The sequence below is a fragment of the Chiloscyllium plagiosum genome, chromosome 1, assembly GCF_004010195.1.
Source record: "Chiloscyllium plagiosum isolate BGI_BamShark_2017 chromosome 1, ASM401019v2, whole genome shotgun sequence".
Taxonomy (NCBI): domain Eukaryota; kingdom Metazoa; phylum Chordata; class Chondrichthyes; order Orectolobiformes; family Hemiscylliidae; genus Chiloscyllium; species Chiloscyllium plagiosum.
In genome coordinates, this window is record NC_057710.1 from 53421891 (window position 1) to 53442180 (window position 20290).

Consider the following 20290-nt stretch of genomic DNA (forward strand, 5'->3'; position numbering starts at 1 on the left):
AAGGCGTCTGTGCGAATGGTGACTACCTCCAAACTTGTTCAAGGGCTGCTGCCGTGTCATTCGCTATTTCTTCAAGGACTGAGGCCAATTTTCTAACCTCCTTTGCCAGTCGAGAGATCCCATAAAAAGGGAAGAGAGTGGCAAAGAACCACTCAGTTTCAGTTATAGCTCTCTTCGTGTGAGGCCAAGGCCATTCGAACAGGGAGGAGTGTGAGTGATAAATAAAGGGTTTCACTCTAGATAGCAACTACCAGCCCCAGGAGATTGGTAGCCAGGGGTAGGCCTTGTGACCGCAAATGAAACAGGTGCCATTTTAACATCTCAAGTAATTGGTCTGCGTTCCCATCCAAAGAGTTTTGAATGTAGTGTTTTTATTAATCTTGTTATGAACTTCAAGGTCAAGGATACTCCAATCAGAAGTGGATAGATGTGCAGATGGGTTAAGGAGCAGGGAATAGGAACATGTAGAGCAGGGAATAGGAACATTCCAGCAGATGGTTCACATGAGTGTACCCTTCCCTGTGGTATTAGTGAGGAACAGAGCTGAGAGTGTATGCGAGAGTTTGTACTGAGACTGGAACTAACCCTTATACTTTTCCATATTATAACCTGCAGACTCCCAAGTGAACTTATCTTTAGCAGAATAAATGGTCTCATCAGACCTTCACATAAAAGATTCATGAGATTCCTAGTCAAACCTACCTCCCCCCGCAATGGACATATCGGAGGACTTGTTTTGTTCCAACCACCACTCAGCTGTCTCAAATTCATTAAATGGAATGGGTGTCAGGGGTTTTCCTCCCTTAGAGTGTATGGAGATATGGGTGCATACCCAGCAGCTAGAGCGGTTAACCTTGTGCGCGGAAATATCAGTCATGTAAAGAAATGTGTTGACAACTCCCTTGTGACAGAGTTCATCATCTCATCTTTCCTGTTCCCCTCATGCCCAGGCAGTATGAAGAAGGCAATGAGGAGCAGAGAGACTGAAATGGCGATCAGACTTCACACATTGTGGCTGACGGGTGAGCTAATGCCTCCAATGTTTTCTGCTCGTGTCCGTCTGGTGATGGTGTTCTCTTGCAGAGGGTTCCGTGCATCCACTCAGGTCTTCCCTTGACCTTTACAGCTGTCTGTGTTACCAGGAGGATGAGGTACAGGCCTTTCCACCTGGGAGAAAGAGAATTATTTTTCAAAGATCTTATCATGACGTAGTCCCCAGTTTGGAAGGGATACAATGGATAATCATCAGGTGCGGGAATGGTCTCCTTTACTTGATCACAGTCATGGGTAATCATCTTACAAAGTGCCTTGACATAATCCAGAAGAGCTTTCTGTGACAAAGATAATTCCATATTCACAGGAAATTTAGGAGGCCTTGCCACCTTGAGTATTGATCTCCCCATCATGACCTCAAATGGGGTAAGTCCTGTGGTTCTGTTGACTTGGTTTTTTATGATATACAGGGCTAGTGTTTCTGGCTAAGGTAGGCCCATGTCCCATATGATCTTTATCAGGGGGCTTTTAAGGGTACCATTCATCCATTCCACCATACCTGAGGACTGGGGCTGATAGGGAATATGATATTTCCATGCAATGCCTAGTGCTTTACTAACATTTTCTGCGACTGGTGTGGTAAAGTGAGTGCCTCTGTCACTGTTAATGCTCCTTGGAATTCCAAATTTAGGGATCACATTCTTCATGAGGCATTTGACCACTGTTCTGGCATTGTCTTTCCTTGTGGGGAAGGCTTCTACTCACTTAGAAAACAAGTCGACAATTACCAACCTATACTTCAAACCCTGTTTAGCTGGCTTGTGAATGAAAAGAATCTGTAAATGATTAAAGGGTCTGTCTGGGACTGGCAGATGATCATACTTGGTGAAAAGTTTAGCATTGTTATTTTGTAGACATACTAGACATTTGATACTAGCACTAGTGCTGCTGCTGCAAAGCTTGGGATGTCCCAAGTTTGTTGTACTGCATGTATCATCCCTGTTTTTCTTACATGGCCTACCCCGTATGCAGCCAGTGCAAGAACATGCAAGTGGGCTTTAGGGCAAATGAAACTTCCATCAGGATGCACCGTTAGCCCCAAAGGGGATTCCTTAGCTCCTATGGGCATCCAGCTGTCTTTCTCGACTTGTGGAGTGTGTTGCTGTGCTGCCCATATTCCCTCCACCAGATCTAAAACCCTTGCTGCTTCCCCTGCCTTTGGAGCTTGTTGTACCTACACAGTGGGAGCTAATGTTGCTTGTCTAGCAGCTTGGTCAGCACGATCATTCCCTCGGGTGATTGGGTCGTCAGTGATGGGATGGGCAGCACACTTTCTCACAGCTACAATGGAGGGGAGCAGAATAGCCTGGAAACAATTGTTGATGAGCAGGGCATGCTGCAAGGGCCTTCTGGAAGAGGTAATAAATCCTCTATGTTTCCACAGGGTTCCAAAATCATGTACCACTCCAACGGCATATCTGGAGTTGGTGTTAACAGACCTTTCATCACCAAGGATACAGGATCTGGTAAGGGCAAACAGTTTGGCTGCGTGCACAGAAGTCCCTTCTGGCAGTGCAGCAGATTCAAGAGTTTCTAAAGATGTGCATATCACGTAGCCAGTGAGCATATGGTGGTCTGAGGGCTGAAAAGAGGAGCCGTCTGTGAAAGGATCATGTCTGAGTTGTCTAACAGAGTCTCGGAGAGGTCGGGCGCAGGGTGACAACCTCTTGGACTACATGCAGACAATCATGGCTCTCTGCTGGGGAATCCTGTATAATGGAGAAAGGTGGCAGGGTTTAAAGCAGGGGGTGGGCGCTGAAGCGTAAGATTAGTGCGAGAAAGTAGGATGACGTCATTGCCAGTTCTCTGTGACATCATAAAATGCTTAGTCACCACTGAATTAAGCAGCAGGGAGACCGAGTGAGGAACAAAAACTGTACAAGGATGATCAAGATCAGGGATGCCCAGAGCTGGCGCTGAGGTTAAGCACTTTAAGTTCTTGAAAGGCTTGTGCCATTTCAGGTGTCCAGTTCACCTGGGTCAGCTGGCTTGGTGAAGATGCCTGGTAGAGATGCATCAATAACTCGATAGACTGGTATCCAATGTCTATAGTAATTTACCATACCCAAAAGTGGGCCGGCACAGTGGTACAGTGGTTAGCACTGCTGCCTCGCAGCGTCAGAGACCCGGGTTCAATTCCCGCCTCAGGCGACTGACTGTGTGGAGTTTGCACGTTCTCCCCGTGTCTGCGTGGGTTTTCTCCGGGTGCTCCGGTTTCCTCCCACAGTCCAAAGATGTGCAGGTCAGGTGAATTGGCCATGCTAAATTGCCCGTAGTGTTAGGTAAGGGGTAAATGTAGGGGTATGGGTGGGTTGCGCTTCGGCGGGTCGGTGTGGACTTGTTGGGCCGAAGGGCCTGTTTCTACACTGTAAGTAATCTAATCTAAAAGTGACGAAAGCTCACTTCATGTAGTGGGAGGAGAGAGGTCAACGATGGCTGCAATATGATCTTTTGTCAGTGCTCTGAGGCCGTGCGAGAGTTTGTAGCCCAAAAGTTGTACTGTCTTTTGGTAGAGCTGTGTCTTTTGAGCATAGACCTTATGTCCTTCCTGAGCCAGACAGTGATGCAATGTAACAGTATCATACGTGCTGGCATCAGGTGAATCAGAGGCCACTAGTAAATCAACAGCATCTTTTACATGGCAGGTAGAGGTCTTTAAGGGTCTGGTGTACCGCAGAGGTTTATACAGTGGGACTCTCCATGTAACCTTGGCGAAGCCATGCCCATGTATATTGGCGGCTATCGTAAGTAAAAGCGAAAAGGTACTGGCTGCCCAGTGACAATTTAATGGAGAAAAAGGTCAAGCAGAGGTCAATGACAGAAAAAAGTGGCAAAAGCAGAGAGGCTAGTCAGTGTGGAAGGCAGATTGAGTTAGGGGTCTGCAATAGCAGAATAAGATAGGTCAGGGTCAGTCAGCTAAGCGGCAGTGCTGTGAAGCTTACACAGAAACAGCCTGTCTGAATGATCCAGGGAAGGAAGGTGGTCAGTGGTGGAGGGGGTGGGGGGTCCCATAAGCCAGAGGCATCAAAATATGGACATCCAGGGGCAAACAATTGTAAATACTGCAGATTTGTATTCACCAATTATAAAATGATGTCAGGTGTTTGAAGTGGATCAGGAGCATCTTGGAGTATGCCAGGGCTTATTGAAAGGTGAATCGCCGATCATTACCTGGGAACATTGATCTGTGGGAGACTTTGTCTTCGACTGGGTGTTACACCTGGCACTGGACGTGGAGGTGACAGTGGAGTCAGGCCTGGTTTCGTGGGACAGAGACCGGTACACCCTCATTGTTGGGTGGGCCCTCCGCAGTGTTATTATTGAGTGGTACGAGAGAGAGCCAATGGTGTGGGTAAGTGGTGGCAAAAGACATGATCCCATCAATGTGAGGGTCAGATTCTGGAGTGGGATGAGAAGCTTAGGGTACTGAGGGGTATAAGGTAGCAGTGCGGAGGGATCAGGCCTGGAATAGGAAAGGTTGTCAGGACGCTGACAGAGATCTTTATTTTAAGGGGGTTGATGGCCTTTCGCAACTTCTTTAAGTTTATCTAAACACTGGAGCATGTAATCAGTATCCCAAGAGGGGTCGCTGTACCCACCCTCAATGTTTGTCCTCCAGCAAACAATCTTTTCCAATCTGATGGAGCATCCATAAGGACATTTGCCGTGGGACTACCCGAGTAGGTCAGAAGTGAATAACATATCCACTGTCACCTGTCTCCTTCCAAACAATATCAGTCAGTGACCCTGGCAGCACCAGGGGGTCTCCTACTTTAATTTTGTATTGAGTGTACTTACCATGGCGCTTCTGTGTTTCTTCGAGGGGCCAAATGGACATGGGCCATCCGTCTCAGAGGGAAATGGTTTCCTTGTTCCTGGGGCTGGCCTGTCTTTCTCATGTTTAGAAGTCACCAAACCCATTGTCACTTCCTCAGTTCCGAAGCGCGATCTACGATCTGTGAAGAAATGAACAACAAACACACAAAGACAGACAAACAAACACTGGCGCCGTTGTCAATCCCTCAAGGTCACTTTAAAATGATTTCTCTCCTATGGCAGCAGTCTTTCTAGTCCCATCTTGTCACAGCATCTTTCCCTAACTTGAGATCAGCCTGTGGACTCAGGTTAGGATTATGCAGGCAGCCGATTTTATACTTTAGGTTCTCTCAGGATCCAGTAATTAAGAGATCCTGCCGACTAATGCCAGATTGTTGAAGACATTTTCTAGAGTCAGAGCTTGGGCATTGAAAAATTTTATTGCATGATATAATGGGGAGCACACCTTTCCTAATCACAGTCCGGAGCTACTCCAAAGCGGTCCGGATCGGCGCAGATTTAGATATTACAGCAGATGCCGATCTGACAGTTTCTCCGGACTGTACGTAACAAGCTATTGTTTTCAGACCTTGAGTCAATGCATATTCCAGTCACTACGTTCACTCATTGATAACGTCTGGCTGGGTTGTGGTTTGCTTAACAGGTGTCTGCAGATAAACAAGCCAAATTTATGTGAGAAAAGCAGAATGTTTTAGCATACTGGGGGCCACCTAGGATTTTAAGGGATTTTAAGGATACAAGGGATTTTAAGCTAAGCATGACTGTAAACAAGCAAACCGGTAAAAACAGCTTCCACACAGATCAAACCCATATTCCCCAGAAGATTAGCCCAGGATGGGGGGTGGGGTTTGTGTTGTCCAGATTGTAAGTACTGTGGGAGAATTCAGCCCAATATTTAAACTTAAGCCTGAAGAATGTCAGTTGAAATTGTTAGTAAAGTGCATCTGAAACTTGAGGAACTGTATGCGAAATCATCCTTCAACGTAGGAGGTGAGAAAGAGGGAAACATCACAGCAGAAAATATTTAGAGTCATAGAGTCATGGAGACATATAGCTTGGAAACAGATCCTTCAGACCTACTCATCCATGCCGACCAGCTATCTGAAATTAATCTAGTCTCATTTGTCAGCATTTGGTCCATAATCCTCCAAACCCTTCCTATTCATATACCCATCCAGATGCCTTTTAAATGTTGCAGTTGTACCAGCCTCCACCACTTCCTCTAGCAGCTCATTCCATTTACCCACCACTCTCTGTGTGAAAAAGTTGCCTTTTAGGTCCCTTTTAAATCTTTTCTCTCTCACCTTAAACCTATGCCCACTAGTTTTGTGTTTCCCTACCTGGCGAAAAGACCTTAACTATTAAACTTATCCATGACCCTCATGATTTTCTAAACTTCTATAAGATCACCCCTCAGCTTCCGACTCTCCAAGAATCCCCCTCTATCAACATCCTGGGGGTTATCATTGCCCAGAAACTCAATTGGACTTACCACAAAAACACAATGGCGACAGAGAGGCCAGAGGCGAGGAAGACTGCAGCAAGTGACACACCTCCTGATTCCCCAAAGCCTGTCCACAATCTATACTGCACAAGTCAGAAGTGTGATGGGATACTCCCCACTTGCTTGGAATAATGCAGCCCCAACAACACTCAAGAAGCCTGACACCATCCAGGACAAAGCAGCCTGCTTGACTGGCACTACATCCATAAGTATCCACTCGTCCACCACCAATGCTCAGTAGCAGCAGGGTGTACTATCTACAAAATGCACCACAGGAAGTCACCTGAAGTGGCACGGTGGCTCAGTGGCGAGCACTTCTGCCTCACAGTACCAGGGACCTGGGTTCAATTCCAGATTCGGGCGACTGTGGAGTTTGTACAATCTCCCTGTGTCTGTGTGGGCTTGTTCTGGGTGCTTGAGTTTCCTCCCACAATCCAGAGGTGTGCAGGTTAGGTGAACTGGCCATATTAAATTGTCCATTATGTTCAAGAATGTGCAGTATAGGTGCATTCATCAGGGGTAAATATAGGATAACAGGGTAGGGGAATGGGTCTGGGTGAGTTACTCTTCAGAGGGTCAGTGTGGACTTGTTGAGCCGAAGGACCTGTTTCCACACTAGGGATTCTATGAACTCTAATTTTAAACATTCTCAGACAGCACTTTCCAAACCAACAACCACCTCCATCTAGAAGGGCAAGGACAGCAGATATATGGAAACACTGCCACCTTTACCTTTCCCTCCAAGCCACTCACCATCCTGACTTGGAAATACAGGTAGACGATCCTGCATCTGAAGTTCCAAAATCCGAAAAGCTCTGATATCCGAAGGTTTTTCCGTTAAGTTTTTTTCTCATTAACAAGGTTGTTTGCCATGCAAACAATTAACCCAAGTTGACACCCACTCGATGCATGTCACTCAGATGCGACGTGGGGCGCTGTGACCCTGCACCGGCAGACCTGGATTCTCTCTCAAGGCCTGTTTTAGTTAGGAAGTCTGCTCCTCCAGTAAGATTGTTTAAAATTTCACCATCAAACAGTCACTTATTTTGAAATTCGAAAAATTCTGAATTCCAAAAAACAGCTGGTCCCGATGATTTCAGATAAAGGATTGTCTTTCTGTATAATCACTGTTAATGGGCCAAAGTCCTGGAATTCCCTCTCTAATGGCATTGTGGGTCAACCCACAGCAGGTGGACTGCAGCAGTTCAAGAAGGCAGCTTACCACCACCTTATCTAGGACAACTAGGGATGGGCAATAAATGCAGGCCAGCCAGCAACACCAATATCCCACAAATTAATTTCAAATAAAATCTCCCCCATCTCCTACAGTTTCACACATAGGTGGTCTTGTTGATCTCTAAGGGGCCCTATTCTCTCCCTAAATACTCTTGTCCTTCGTGTATTTGTGGTTACCCTTTTGATTGTCCTTAACCCTATTTGCTAAAGCTATCTCATATCCCCTTTTTTCCCTCCTGATTTCCCTCTTAAGCATAATCCTGCTGTTCCTATACTCTTCTAGGAATTCACTGAATCCCTGCTCTCTGTACCTAACATATACTTCCTTCTTTTTCTTGACCAGAACCTCAGTTTCTCTAGTCATTCAACATTCCCTCCACCTACCAGTCTTGCCCTTCACCCTAACAGGAACATACTATCTCTGGACTCTTGCTATGTAATTTTTGAAGGCTTCCCACTTTCCAGCCATCCCTTTACCTGTGAATATCCACTTCTCCCCATCAATTTTTGAACGTTCTTGCCGAATACTGTCAAAATTGGCCTTCCTCCAATTTAGAACTTTAACTTTTAGATTAGGTCTATCATTTTTCATAACAATTTAAAACTAATGTAATTCTGGTCACTGGGCCCGAGGTTCTCCCACACTGACATCCCAGTCACTTGCCCTGCATTATTTACCAAGAATAGGTCAAGTTTTGTTCCTTTCCTAGTAGGTAAGGCCACAAACTGAATCAGAAAATTTCCTTGTGCACACTTAACAAATTCCTCTCCATCTGATCCCTTAACACTATGGCAGTCCCTGTCTATGTTTGAAATGTTAAAATCCCCTATCATTACCACCCCATTATTCTTACAGATAATGAGATCTCCTAACAAATTTGCTTCTCAATTTCCACTGACTATTGGGGGGTTTCCAAAGTACAATTCCAATAAGGTGATCATCCCTTTCTTATTTCTCAATTCTACCCAAATAACTTCACCGATTCAATTGCCTTCCTCTCCTCACTTCTCTCCAATTACCACAGTTTTCTAAATACATGGAGAACTTACTGTATGTCCCTGCCCTGTGCATACTGTCTCTTTGTACCCAGTCACGTCCCTGCTTTGTGACAACCTTGCCACCACTCTCTACTTGAGCTAATTGGAGGTCACTTTTTTTAGGCTTTTCTGTGAAGTTAGTTGCACTTATAAGCACTATGGCACCACATTGCTCTTGATGTCCTTTCCATTAGCAGCAGTAAATATTACCTGCTTTTGACAAGGCATAGCTGTAGTGATTGTAATGAGGCCAGGCAGGTGAATCTCAGAGAATATGAGTTCCCTGATTTGGGCCTGTTAATCTCGTCCAGTCAGCAAGCCATGTCAGACAGATAAGAACAGGAGTGTACATAGCGAGCAGGGCAGCGGTAGACATATGGTACGTGGCCACCACCATCCGACGCCTTAAAATGGCGGTGCACGGACCCGACGTAGTGCACCAGTTGGAGGATGCTCAGGTGTGTGGTGGGATCCCGTCCATGCTCACCCCAGCCCATACAGAATTTCACATTGGCCCCAAGGTCCCGTACTTTCCACGGGAGCCTGTGCCACACAATCTGAGCTGCCTCCGGAATTTTAATTTTGTCCCTTTTAAGGACGTAAAAAGGCAGGCCCTGTATAGACTGCTGCTGCACACCGTCCACCTCTTCTCCCTCATCCACCGTCCGGATACGCCTTGGCATGCCCATTTGCCACCGGACGGTGGGGATCCCCAGTGGAGGGCTACACGGGAGTCCTCCCCCTTTCTCTCGGGGATCTGGGGTGGAGGGTGCTGCACGCAGTGATCCCCTGCAACCACAGATTGCGGTGGTTCACGGACTCCCAGCCCAACTGCTTGTTCTGTGGTGCTGTGGAGTTCATGGACCATGTGCATATTGAGTGTGGGCGTTTGCACTCCCTTTTTGATTTTCTTAAAAACCTCCTCCTTTGCTTTTGGTTGCACTTCAGTCCCATGCTCCTGATCTTCGTGCTCCCGGTACGGAGGTGGGAGGGCAGGTCTGAAGACCTCCTCGTGGGTCTGCTCCTCGGCCTGGCCAAACTGGCCATCAACAGGTCCAGGCAGCGGGCCGTGGAGGGGGTCATTAAGGCCGACTGCCTGCCCCTCTTCCGCAGTTACGTTAGAGCCCGGGTGTCCTTGGAGAACACCCTGGAGTTGTTCAGGGAGAGGTGGGCGCCGCAGGGAGTGGGGTGCATTATTTCCCCCTCCAACTCTATTTTTATTTAATCCCTGCCCTCCCCTTCACTGTTTGTTCACACAGCATTGCCCTTTGATGTGAAGGGCACTGCTTGTCACTGGCCACTCAGGTGTTTCTTTTCTTCCTGGTGGTGGAAACTGAATAAAGATTTGTGCACCTTGTGTCTTTCACTGTGTCTCACAAAAAAAAGAAAAAATAAATTAAAAAAAAACTGGAGTGTCAGAGGTTTGGGTCACTCTGAGAGACAAAATAAGAACAGGAGTGTCAGACATCCTGGTCACTCTGAGAGTTGGCTCTGTGGGATTCTCCAATTTGTGCCTAGGAAGCATCCCGCTGCTATTTTCACTAACTTCTGTCATACGTCTCACCTCACACAGGCCATCTGCTCACTATCCAATATTTTCCCACACATGTTCCATTCCAGCCATCCCAGACTTTGATTAACTATTTCTAAATATTATGGTTTATAATTACATAAACTATATTGTTACATTGCTTTTCAGATGAGAAACTAATCTTTCACATGGTTACAATTAAAACAGCGCAGCAATAGTACTCTAGTTATTCACAGAGTCAGGCTTGCTACACTGTTTCTGATTAACTCATTTCATCCTAGCCCTGGACATTCACCCAAGTTGCCACCCATCACAAGTGAGGCCTTATTATCCAGCCACAGGATCACATGGCTCAACTTTTCAGAGCAAGAGTGGGTCAGGAGCCACTAGTTAACAGATCTGTCTAAAATCTGACTGCAGGGCCTACTGCCTCTGGACCAGGAGCCTTACTTTGCCAGGGGCATTGGAAATGATCACTGTCCTGAACTGTCTGCCTCAGGCTCCCTTCAGTCTGCTACTGGAGACATCTTCTGTACCTCCCAGAATAGTATACACAGTTGTATTAAATATTTCACCAATGTCTTCTTAACTAAAGCTGTCAGCATGTTTTCTATGCTATCCGGCTTCCATCACATACAAGGCTTCATTGAATGCATGCATATCGCGATCAAGTCGCCAGAGGATAAGCCATAACTATTAATGCACAAGATTTAGCAATTATTTAAAAACCTTACAAATATGTTTACTGTCAAAGGATCATGAAATTCTATGCCAGTTCTACTGACAGATGTCCCAATAATTTCATCTTCAACCATCCTCCCATTACTTTATATCACTGGAAATGTGCTAACTCCAATTATGTCAATGCATTGCTGCTAGGTGACATACTTGTGTAATGACAGCCTTCTGAATCACCATGAACCTTGCACACCTCAGGTACAGTAACAATCATATATTATCAAGTACATTGCTGAATACACTGTTAGCATCTTGAAGTTAAGGTTCATGAACCTTGATCACTTTGGAGCTTCCCTGCAGTGTGACAGATGAGGTACGTTATATCAGATTAATGCATTATACAATATAATATGGGAATTCAAGTTGCCACTCATTGTGAGGGTACTGGACAAACCAGATATTTGTTAGGATCTGAATTGGAATGCCCTAATCATTTAAAGAATATACACAAGGAATTCCTGTGATCCCATGGTAGTATCCCTACCTCTGGACCAGAAAGTATGAGTTCAAATCCACCCACTCCTGAGGTTTGTTGTAGTATGTCTGAATAGGTTGATTTTAAAAATAGCTTGAATTCATTGAAGAAGCAAAGTTAAAGAAATTAGCAGTCAAGATAAATTGAAATATTAAAGATATTTACAATACCAACTTGATTAAGACAGATCCAACCAATAATGGCTAAGTAGTAAACTAAAATAATATAATGATTCTAAAAAGATATGTTTGTACCCTATCCTTAATTCAACTTATATAACTAGCTCATTCCTTTTAGACTTTCTCATGGTTTGGTGAAACTGAATGGTTTGCTAGACCATTTCAGAGGGCTCATTGCTGTGAGTCACAAGTTAAACAACAAATATCCTTACGCTACATTAGTGAACCAGGTGCTTCTTTTATGACAACCATCAATGAATTCATGGTCACCACTAGTTCCACATTTATTTATTGAGTCTAAACTCCACCAGCTGCTATGCTGGAATTTGAATCTGCAACAGACTTGAGGGGCGGATTGGCCTACTCCTTTTATAATATTCCTAACCCCAGAGGATGAGCCTCAGCCTCTGGATGACTCTGGATGTCCAGTGACATTGCAACTATGCTGACCCCTCCTCTATATAAAATCAAGCTTCTTTCTGAAGCATTCTGGTGTTGTCTTTTGGACACCATCTTGGTGATAAGACATGAGAATGGTGACAAGCAGATGTACTGAGAGCCTGTGCAAAAGCTGCACATGGCATGCCAGAGGTACCACTGCTGATCCACTGTGCCTGAGGCTTAGTAATTTTGTTGATCGCTTGGAAGGAAGTGCACTTAAAAGCTACTGTTCACATGCTTCACAAATCTCCCCAAGGTGGACATCTGACTTCCTAATGTAGGGCAGAGTTTTGAGCCACACCAGATTACTCTGCTGTCATACTCGGAGAGTGCTGAACAGGTGGAGGTGATGCTTTCTGGATGAAATGTTAAACTGAGTCTCTATTTCTCTCTTAGATGAAGGTAAACGATTCTAGGGAACTAGAGTGTGGAGCTATTCCTCATGTCCAAGCCAACAATTAACATTACAACAACTACTTACCTGGACAGTATCACAACAATGTAGGACTCTCCTGTGCACGAAGTAAGTCGCAGACAGTGTGGAAATGTACAGCAGGTCAGGCAGCATCCGAAGAGCAGGAGAACTGAAGTTTCAGGCGTAAACCCTTCATCAGGAAAATGCACTTTCTCCTGTGCATGAAGCGAGTACCATATTGTGTACATTATAATGCTTTTGAATCTCTTTCTTTCTTCCTATCTTTACTTATGAGCAGCAACTGCATTGTCCCTGAAAGTCCACACTGTCACGTCAACTGTAGATTGTTGATGCCTCATAAGATGGAAGCAGATTCCTTCATATTTTTAACTATGGTGGTGAAGAAACCTAGCATCATTTCATGCACATAGCATTCATGGCCACCAGTTTTCATAATTGTGCATAGAGTCATAGAATCATAGAGACGTACAGCATGGAAACAGACTCTTTGGTCCAACTCATTCATACTGACCAGATATCCTAAATTAGTCTAGCCCCACTTGTCAGCATTTGGCCCATTACCCCTTAAAACCTTCCTATCATATACCAATCCAGATGCTTTTTAAATGTTGTAATTGTACCAGCCTCCACCACTTCCTATGGCAGCTCATTCCATACATGTACCATCCCATGCAGGAAGATGTTGCCTCGTTAGGTTCTTTTTAAATCTTTCCCCTCTCACCTTAAGTCTATGCCATCTAGTTTTGGACTCCCTTACCCTAACAAAAAGACATTGACTTCACCCTATCCATGGCCCTCATGATTTTATAAACTTTTTTAAGGTCACTCCTCAGTCTCCGACCCTGCTGGGAAAACAGCCCATGTCTTTTCAGTCTCTCCCTATAGCTCAAACCCTTGATCTGAGTAAAGCTTTTCTGAACCCTTTTAAATTTCATTGCATCTTACCTTTCGCAGTGAGCCTAGACCTGAATGCAATATTCCAAAAGTGGCCTCACCATTGGAGGTACATATCACAATATCCATAGACAAGTTTAGGGAGGACTTTGCCTTTGAGTGAGTTGACTCTGCTGTCACTAGCAACACTCGCAAATCCTGTGCAATAGTGCTGAATGCATCACCATGTCCATCCATGTTCCATTCCCTCTAGTTCATTTTTATCACTGATTCATGTGCTGATGCTGTCATGAGGGAGATTCGAGGATATTGCCCGGGTAACTGACACCACCCTGGGCCAGCGACTGCAACCCCAATTCCCTCTTAACCTCCTCTCTGAAATTTGATTTGTAGGTACAAACCACATCTAAACTACTTTATAATTAACTTCCGATTTATTTTTTTCACTAATTTTGCAAATTGTTATATTCTATACTGAAATTTGCAGGGTTTGTAACAGTTCAGTAAGAGTGAGGCCTAATTTCTGACTTGTCTGTATCTTCAGTGCTGAGGAAACAAGTTTTTATCTTGTTTTTCATCAGTAAAATTAGAACCAACTGCAATTAGTTCTCAACATATCATCAGCAAGCCTCACCCATTTTCTACTTCACTTGCATTGAATAGATACAAGAACTCATGGGGAGATCACATTTTGCTGACTTGAGGGTGACTCAACAGAATACAATCTCCCAGGGTTCCTACTTAATCTCTGGCAGGCTTCTATTCAGGGTCTGAGGGATATTAAATTACCATGTGACACACATGCTGAGTATTTGTTTTATTCCAAATAAATAGCTAGGATAGCTTCGTCAGCTGTTAGCAACAGCATGATATGAATCACCTGTTTTGCAATCCTAGCTAAGGCCAAGGTCAAAAGGTGGACATTTGCACTCTGAGCTCCGTACCCTAAATAAATAATTTCTTCTCCTTGAACAGATACTACAATTCAAGTGGGCTGTTACAAAATGGAATCAGTTGGATAAAACACCCCTTAAATATAAGAAATTAAGTCCTTTTCCAGCATTGCAAATTCTCTTAAAAAGCAAACATTAATACAGTTAACAGTTTCCCGCAGCAGCTATTTTAATCAACCAGCTCAGATGCATAATGGAACAGCGCTGGAGCAGGTGGAACATGAACCTCTTGGCTCAGAGTTAGGGGCTCTACCACTGCACCACAAGTGCCCTTCCAGCTATAGTTTAATTGAAATAAAATTCCCATGTGCATAGTGGAGAGGAGATGGTAAGTTACCCGATGAGGGGCTGCTGGCAGTGAACACCACAGTGGCCTCCGCAGGGTGTGCATAGAGCAGTAAGGTCGAAATCATTAAGATAGATAGGGTTTAGGTGGCAGGAAGAACAATTGTAGGTAAACATTGATGTGGTGGGAATGGGCTGTCAGGGTAGGCTAAAGTAAAAAGGGACGTGGGTGCCCTGGGGAGAACCTGGTGACCAGGCAGAGCCCATTGCTAACAATATTCCCCATCATCACTTACTATTCACCAGATGGGAAGAGCTATTTGAAAATGTCTGGGTCAACGCCCAGGTTGGGTGGAGTCACTGACATTTTGATGGAAGAAAGTGCAGGATCTAAATTGTCAGGGCAGTGAGATATTGAAGGAACAAATACATGAAGCAGCTATTTGCAAACCTTAACTATATTTAATTTGGAATCATTTTATCATCAATTTATTATGCATGCATAGTCAATGTGCTCGGGAGTGAGATCCTGGTCAAAGGTGTTTTGCATCACATCTTTGGATGATTGAACATTGGCAACTTGAACATCTAATGATAGTGTGGTTAGCAGCAATGACATAAAAAGGAGTCAGTGCCCATCAAAGGGGAATGAAGGGAGCTGTGAGAGGTGTGCATCATTGCTTCATTGGCTTACAGGTAACTTTCACACATTTACTCAGAAGTTGAATGAGTGATGTGGGTTTGGGATAGGAAGTTGATTCAGAATGCACCAGGCATTCCTTTTCTTATGTAACGAGTGGCACCTTCATCAATTTGAGGCTGGATAAGTGATGGAGATATGCTCCTTGCTATTGGGGTACAGAATGTCTCATTATATTGAGCAGTGCGTGCAGTCCCCATCTGAAACACATACCATTCTTTTGCGATCTGAGAATCTCTTTTAACTTTCATGTTAGCAACATCGGTCATTTCTACCTAGGCCCAACTGTTGGTCAGTGGCTGTGGTTGCTTTCCCAGGAAGTTGAAGGCAGATTCAGGAGGATTCGGGCTGACAGCAAATCCAGAAACAGCCAAAGCCCATCAGAGAGAATGATAATAACCCAGCTCAGGAAAAGGTCTCTGCTGCAGGGTTCCTCAGGATATGTGTGTCAACAGGGCGACCAGACCTTTTCACTCCCGACCTGAATTCCAGGAGGTGGTTGATGTACAATGGCAACACAGGTTCCATTATGTCCCAAGACACTGCGATGGAGCGGGCCCAGAGGGCTGAGAAATGGGAGGCCATCCTTTCCCAGAGGCTGTGAAGGTGAGTGCTGCTTTGAACTTCTATGTGATTGGCTCCTTCCAGGAAGTGTTAACTGGTCTGTGTGGGATCTATTGGTTGTCTAACACGGTACTAAATAAAGTAAGAGCCCATGGTTTTGGAGGTAGTGTAACAGGATGGATAGATGACTAGCTAACTACCTGGGATGGGGGACATTTTCAAGATGGTAACTTAGAACTCATCATGTACATTGATCACATTGTGATGTGGCCACAATTATTTCCAATATATATTAATGACTTGGATGAGGAAAATAAATATAACTCTGTTTTGCAGATGACACAAAAATATGTAGGAAACCAAATAATGTGGATGACATAGCCTATGGAGGGAAATGGACAGATTACACAAATGAGTAAAAACTTGGCTGATGGAATATAATGTGGGAAATTTTGAGGTTATGCACTTTGACAGGAAGAACAGAGGAGCTGAATATTATTTAAATGGACAAGGTCGGAAGTTACATGACACCAGGTTATTTTCCAACAGGTTTATTTGAAATCACAAGCATTCAGAGCATAGCCCGAGTTATTAAAATGGAGAAAGACTGAAGAAAGCTACAGAAGATTTTTTGGCATCCTCATCCATGAATCACAAAAAAACCTAGCATTTGGTGTGTAATGAAGATGGCAAATCAAAATTTATCCTTTATTTCAAAGGGACTAGAGGACAAAGGTAGGGTGGATTTTCTCAAACTATATAAGTCACTAGGAGAAAGTGCAGACTGCAGATGCTGGAGATCAGTGTCGTGAGTGTGGTGCTGGAAAAGCACAGCCAGTAAGGCAGCATCTGAGGAGTAGGAGAATTGACCTTCGGGCAAGAGCCCTTGATCACCTATATAAGGCACTAGTCAGATCATAATTTGAATACTGTGAACTGTTTTGAGCCCCTTATCAAGGAACGATGTACTGCCGTTGGAGGCAGTCCTGAAAAGATTCACAAGGCTGACACCAGACTGTTTTGTGAGGAGAGATGGAATATATTGACCTGGACTCATTGGAATTCAGAAGAATGAAAGATGACTTTATTGAAACATACAAGATATTCAGAGGATTTGACAGATTAGATGCAGAAAGGTTTATTCTTCCTATGGAACATTCTATGATCAGAGGACATAATCTCAGAATAAAGAGTTGCACACTTACAACACAGATAAAGAGGAATTTCTTCTCTCAGAGGGTAATGAATCTGTGGAGGTCTTTATGTAGAGAGTTGTTGAATCTGCGTCATTAAGGAAATTCAAGACTGAAATAGACTGACTTTTAATGAGTTAGGGAATCAAATGTTAGGTAAAAGGCAGTAAAATGGAGTTAAGGATGATCAGATCAGCCATGATCTCATTGAATGGTGGAGCAAACGTGATGGGCTGAATGGCCTATTTCTGCTTCTGTGTCATATGATCTTATGGTAGTCAGGTTCAGCTCCAATGATTTGCAGTGGATGCTTAGTCAGAAGGATTGAATCCAGTCCACCATCCATTGCCTCCACGTATTTCTGCTGATATTTCATTAGCATCCTCTTCTGTAATAGTTTGTAATTGTTGAGCATTTTGATATGAGGTCTTTTCTGCTGCAGATATGTAATTAAAGCTACTTTAACAATGGCTACCTGCAGGCAAGCCTGTCGTTATCAACCCTCAACGGATTCAAGCTGATGCTGACTTAAGGTTGCAGATCTCTGTTGTGGAACTTTGTGTGACTGAACAGGTTATTTCTCGATCAGCAGACCTTTGGACACATGGGATAGCATGTCCCAGCAGATGCTGGGATCTGGATAATAGGATTTGCCTCTTTTGACTCTTGATTTGATGCTTTATCATGAAGGCATTGGGACTCATAGCCTGATACAACTCAATTGACAAGTTGTTGTCAATCTGAATGATTGGTAACAAGCTTCTCCCTGTCATTGATGTCAATGCAAATGCACTTTAAAGAGAGCTTCAGAAAGTCTTTGTAGCAGTTTCCTTGACCTCTCATGGATGCCAGGACGTGGTGGTGTAGATGCTTTCCAACTATCCAGATACTATGGTCCAACATAGTTAGTTTTGCTGGGTTTGCCTGAATGCTTTAAAAGACCTGCCTTCAAAAAGGCCACTTGCATGTGTGCAATGATCTTGCCATTGAATCCAGAGATTGCAATGTGATATTCCTTGTGGAATTTCTACAGTGATCTTATGTGTTACTGATTCACAGTGCAATGGCATTGAAGTACAGGAGTATGATGATGACAATTGCCCTTTTGGTCAGAATGTTTGTTGACATGGAGGTCAAAATCATACTGAGTGTAATACACAATAGAAAGACAAACATGAGTCTGGGATAGATTTTTTTTTACTTTTCTTTACAGAACTGAACGACTGAAGAATAGTGTGACATAACTTTAAAACTCTGAAATTGGATTTTGAGGAAAGTTAAAGACATATTTGGAGGCATTAGGGGGACCCTAACAATGAGGGCTGATCTAATTACAGTTAAAGATTTCACATTTGACTGAAAGCAAAAGAAATAACGTAAGAGGATAAAGTAAGTTGTTCCTTCACTGTGATAGGAGTAAATGCTTTTGATGTGATTTTAAACCAATGTTGTCTGAGAAACCCCAGTTTGATGGATTAAGCTGAAGTTAATGAAATTCTTGACTCATATTGTGGCATGAACAAGAATGAGATTGCACTGGGAGTTAACGTTTCATCAAAGGAAGCAATTGCCAAGTGACACTATTGAGGATTATATTCTCAAATTAAAGAAACTCTCTCATCACAGCAGATCAGGCATGAATTTAATGATTAACTTTAGAGATGTATTTGAAACATAAAGGACAATGAAGTCTAGGCCAAGCTTTTGAGTAAAGACAATAACCTTGCATAGATAGAGGCCTTTGTTCTCTTAGCCTTGGGAAGTTGCAGAAAAAGAAACTGCAAAAGATCTTTTTTTCCTGAACTACAGGGGAGGTGCTCCAGATTTCAACGAGATCTGGACCACAGCAGCCAAGCTCATGGACTCAAAGTCAGAAATTTGAACTCTGTCATTGTCTTTATTGAAACCAATCACTTGGAAAGCCCCATTCCCAATACAAGTGCTCAACCTGTGGTAAAGTCAGTCATATCCTGAGGGTAAGCAGGAGCATAAAAAACAATAATGCTCCAAATCATGGCAGAATATGAGAATAAAAGTGTTCAAGAGTACAGTAACAACAGTTAAAAGACATTTTGACAGGTACCTGGATCGCAAAGGTTTAGAGGGATAAGGCTAAATGCAGGCAAATGAGACTAGTTCAGTTTAGAAAGCCTGGCTGCCATGGACAGGTTGGGCCGAAGGGTTTGTTCCTTGCTGTGTGTCTCTATGACTATCACTCTAATTCTACTTTCCACAATAAGCTTGGACGTTGGATATTCACAATTTACTTACATGATAGAGACGGCTACTGTAGTGTCTGATATCTTGGAAGAAGTCATATTCCCTCACATAATTTTTTTTGAACCTTTAGCTATTCCAATAAACCCATTCCAATATTCAGTGAAAGTAGTGATGTATAAAGTTCCGTTTTATAAATTGGAATCAGTTGTAGAAGATGGATAAAACCCTGTGAAGGTTAGACATAGAAATATAGAATAGAATGACTTCGTTATCGGTGACAATAGGAAAGCAGCACAATATAATCGAGTTTCCTGGACCTACATCATCACTTGAGCAGTTCTGTTCTTCCTCAGCCAGCTGCGCTATCTTCTTCTTTTCCTATGGATTGGGACCTTGTTGTCCAGGAGCACCACCCCCCACTTCCCCCACTCCCATTTACAGACCCACTCCTCACCTCAAACCCCCATCTGTAGCCTCCTAGTTATAGAGCTTGTTCCTTGTGATGAGACAGAAGGAGGGACTGAGTATGAGCAGTTAGTAGTCATACATGAGCAGGAGAGGTAGTGAGGTTTTCCCAGTGAATGAGTAGGAAGTACAAATAGCAAAAAGTTAGTGTTTTGAGAGGTTAAGATGAATAAGAGCTGTGTAGTTGACATGACACAGATCATATTGAGTGTTGCCTTGGGTAGAGGCATGTACAGTGGCTGAGTTAGATTGAGTGGTGGCCCTGCAAATGTGAAGTTCTAAAGACAAGATGGTGACAGCAATCCTTGCAGAGCTCAGAAGATATTGATATTCTTCCAGCACTGCTGGCTATATATTGATGTGGGGCAATGCACTGAGCTGGCCTGCAATTTCTGACCACATTGGCTGAAGAGAACTGGCCTCCTTTCCATTATCCATCCACTAACACTCTTCAGATCTCTGTCCGAGAAGGGAGATCAAGCTTGGCTTTCTTTGAAGCTGTGAGCTGAGAATTCAGTAGTGAGTTCTGGCTTATAGCATCGGAAGTG

At 43.8% G+C, this 20290-nt stretch overlaps 1 long non-coding RNA gene across 1 annotated transcript; it reads left to right on the forward strand.

The window, feature by feature from the left end:
• Positions 1-965: 965 nt before the first annotated feature.
• LOC122555391 lies at positions 966-12513 on the forward strand. The gene is made up of 3 exons (XR_006313259.1): positions 966-1022; positions 2438-2519; positions 12429-12513. It is a non-coding gene; the product is annotated as an uncharacterized LOC122555391 (long non-coding RNA).
• The last annotated feature ends 7777 nt before the right edge of the window (positions 12514-20290 follow it).